This window comes from Dendropsophus ebraccatus, chromosome 4, assembly GCF_027789765.1.
Source record: "Dendropsophus ebraccatus isolate aDenEbr1 chromosome 4, aDenEbr1.pat, whole genome shotgun sequence".
Taxonomy (NCBI): Eukaryota; Metazoa; Chordata; class Amphibia; order Anura; family Hylidae; genus Dendropsophus; species Dendropsophus ebraccatus.
In genome coordinates, this window is record NC_091457.1 from 30,198,817 (window position 1) to 30,202,685 (window position 3,869).

At 42.0% G+C, this 3,869-nt stretch overlaps 1 non-coding gene across 1 annotated transcript; it reads left to right on the plus strand.

Annotated features, from left to right (window-relative positions):
- The first annotated feature begins 2,860 nt into the window (after positions 1-2,860).
- TRNAV-UAC (transfer RNA valine (anticodon UAC)) lies at positions 2,861-2,933 on the plus strand. Its single transcript has one exon. It is a non-coding gene; the product is annotated as a tRNA-Val (tRNA).
- Positions 2,934-3,869: the final 936 nt, after the last annotated feature.

A 3,869-nucleotide genomic window follows, 5' to 3' on the forward strand; every position in this document is an offset into this window, starting at 1 on the left:
CTCAAATGATAATCGTTCCGTGTGAACGCAGCATTACTGAAAGAGTAGTAGATACTTGGAACACGCGTCCAGCAGGTGTGGTTGCTAATAATAATACAATAACTAAAGCCCCTATTACAAGGGGCGACTATGAGGAGAAAACAAGCGCTTTTTTGCTCCTTGTTCCCCGCATGCACGTGGCAACAGGGAGCGGGTAAGAGCCGGGGGGGTCGTGGGGAGGTGCCGGGGGGGGGGGGGGGGGGGGGGGGGGCTGCCCAGGTGATTGCTAGATCCTCCGGGCAGCCCATAACATATAGCAGTGGTCTGCTGTCACCGCTCCTATTCGTGTTGAAAGACAAAGGGCTACAACGATCAGCCGACATCTTTCATGTCGGCTGAGCATTGTGTTCTATTACACAGGACGATTATTGGCCGTAACGGATGATATCGGATGCATACGGACAATAATCGTTCCGTGTAATAGGGCCTTAAGTGTTATCATACCTGGGATAAACACATATCTATCCTAAGAGTCTAAGAATAGTTCATGTCTGAGGAATGGACTTTGTAAGATTTAACCCTTTCAAAATGAAAAAAAAAAAAAGAATATCAGTGGGCACAGCGCTGCCACCACGTCATGTGAAATCAATGCGACATTGTTCATGAAGGGGCGACTTGTGTACTCGGCTTTGTTCTGTCCGTGTAGTGGGTTCGTAGAATGTTGTAGAAGCATCTGGGTGTTCGGCTGTAAGAATTTTCCCGGCCTGTTTCCCAGCATCCAATATGTCTGTCTCCCCTTCCCCTAAGTTGTGCGCAGTAAATACACTCCTCCTCCCTTACTATTCCCAGTCTCCCTCCCTCTCCCTCTGTATTCTAGATACTGTGACACGGCCTCCACCACTCCCAGCTGTCTATTTCTGCTGTCTCACAGTCACGTGTGTCTATCTGGTTTCCCGTAATTGTGACTCAGCTTGCTGTCACCTCAGAGGGTTCTTTGTCTTAAAGTGGCAGAGGCGAGACTGGCGCATGAGGGAGAGGCCGTGTGCTTGTAATTGGCAGCTGTTGTATGGGATGAAGGGGAATGTTAGACTGGAAATGCTATACTGGAAAACACACACTGGAAGCGTTCCAATACCTGTAACGAACAGTAATCTGATAAATATTAACTTACACGCCTGGGTTCGCTCTAATGATAGAGAGATAGAGATAAAGCAGACGATGCTTGGACATCTGGTCAGTATCAATCAATGGGATATATATAGAGAGAGAGTATATGGAACTTCATAAAGTGTAGCTATACCCCTAAGCGCAATTCTGGCGCATATGTGTTTTAGACTTAGGACCCTATTCCACTGGACGATTGACGTTCGGATAATCGTGAAATAGTTCGGAACGAAGTGATAATTGTTCGGTTGAATAGCAGTTAACGATTAAACGACGAACGAGAAATCGTTGATCGCTTAATGAGACCTGGGCCTATTTTTATCGCTGCCCGTTCGCAAACCTTTCGCATGGAATAAGATGTCGTTTGGTCGTGCGCAGTAGCGACAGACGCAGTAGACAACCGCAAGAACGATCATAAGTAATGATCATCGTTCCGGGTATTTGGGTGAACAATTTAAGGTCGTTCGCAATTGCGGTCGTTTAAGATCGTTTATCGTTAACAATTATCCAAACGATAATCGTCCTGTGGAATAGGGCCCTTAGGGGGGGATTTGTCTAGAACACTGTGTAGACCTACTACTGTATTAGTTTGCTTTAAAGGGGTTATCAAGATATATATTTTTTTTCATTCAGATCAGCTGGTGTCAGAAAGCTATATAGATTCGTAGTTTACTTCTATTAAAAAAAAATCTTCAGTCTTCCAGTACTTATCAGCTGCTGCATGTGCTGCATGTAGTGGTGTATTCTTTCCAGTCTGACACAGTGCTCTTTGTCTGTGACAGGAACTGTTCCCTAGGCTGAATCCTAGGCGGTACCCAGGCTGTCTCCTCCTTCCTCATGGAGCGGGAAGGCATCTGGAATCAAATGCAGAAGGTTCAACAAGGTTCGAGTTCGATACAACCTAAGATTTTCCGATGTTCGATCATCTCTAGAAATAATACACAACTTCCTGCAGGGCATACAGCAGCTGATAAGTACTGGAAGAATTCAGATTTTTTTTTTTTTTAATAGAAGTAAATTGCAAATCTATAGAACTTTCTGCTACAAGTTGATTCCAAAGAAAGAAAAATTCCCTGGAGTTAAAGTGTGCCAGATTTCAGATTATTTTTTTAAAGATATTTTATTTTTGGCATATAATGAAGAAACACATGCATAAACAGAGATAACATACATAACAGATACATACCGAAGAGATAACATAAATAAACAGAGAACAGGTCATACCAGAAAGACTGAGATTTCTCCTCTTTCCAAATCCATTCCTGGCTTTGGCTTCAAAAACCTGTCAGATAAATTGGTCTCAGCCACATTGAATTATCTGCTGTTGTGCCCTTAGTTCAGCGTGCCTCCACCTATATCGGCATCTAGGCTCCTTTCACAACACATATACTGTTTTTAGGAAGAAGTAAAGGGTGAATACAACATCTACATACAGAATCTGTAGAACCAAATTGACTTAAATAACAATGACAAGTAAAATTATAAGTCATATAAAAAGCGATTGCATGATTGAAAAACTGGTCATTAAATAAACTTTGCAAAACGCCTAATAACCTCCTTGGATCTGGTGTCCCCATCACAACCCTAACAGTAAGTAGGAATTTCCTAACCCATGTTTATGTTTACCTCTTCAGACCTCTTAGTTTCTGGATATATGAAACATGTGGCTTTGGATACAGGAAGAAGTCAGAGTGTTTTTTTGAGCTGCTTTCAGGAAGGTTTCATAGTGTAGTGGTTATCACGTCTGCTTTACACGCAGAAGGTCCTGGGTTCAATCCCCAGTGAAACCAGTGTGTTTTTTTTTTTACAATTTTATTTTATTTTTTTTGCAAGTATAAAAGACAAAGCTCATACGCGCGGTTGTATTGCTTCTACCTTAAAGGGGTTTGTAATTGGAGATGAATGAATTTACAGTAATAAGGAAGTGAAGCGCTTTGTTAGCTCTGCAATCCGCTCATTATCCGGCTGTCATTTAACTCAGTGCCGCTCCTCCCCGGGTGCTTGGAAAAGCTGGATCCAGTTCTGCGAAACTGGCAGAAGTTTCCCAGGACTGGATCCAACTTTTCCCAGCACCCTGGGAGGAGCGGCACTGAGTTAAAAGGCAGCCGGATGATAAGCTGACTGCAGAGATAACAAAGCGCTTCACTTCCTTATTACTGTAAATTCACTCATCTCCAATTGTAATGCATTAGAAAAAAATTAGCTGTTTTCAGAAACAGCACCATACCTGTCCACAGGTTGTGTGAGGTATTGCAGCTTACTTGGGGACACTAGAGTTGAGGGCAACCAATTGACATGTAAGAAGTTGCTTAAGAAAGACTAGAAAGCAGATATATTTTTCTAATGTTAGACAATCCCTTTAACCAAAAATACATATACTTTATTGGTCTTGTTCACACTGCTGTGTTTTAAACAAAAATGTGTTACATGTGGATTTGGGTCCAGTACAAAGAAACTTTTGCAACTGCATCAAGCTGTTTTTTTTTTTTATCTTAACAAAAATCCAGGAGCGGATTTCCTAAAAGGAAAAGAAATATACAGGAAAAAATGCTTCTTTTTTATAGAGCTGCTCCTGATTGTCTGGGAGGTTGCACAATTTCTTATGATAACATAGTAGCAGTAAAAGACTTATCACAGTCTAAAGCAAATAGTGAGTCTACAAATGCAGAGAGGGCTGTATGGGTGATGCTGCAACCGGAAAACATCAATGCATTACAGTGTAGGGC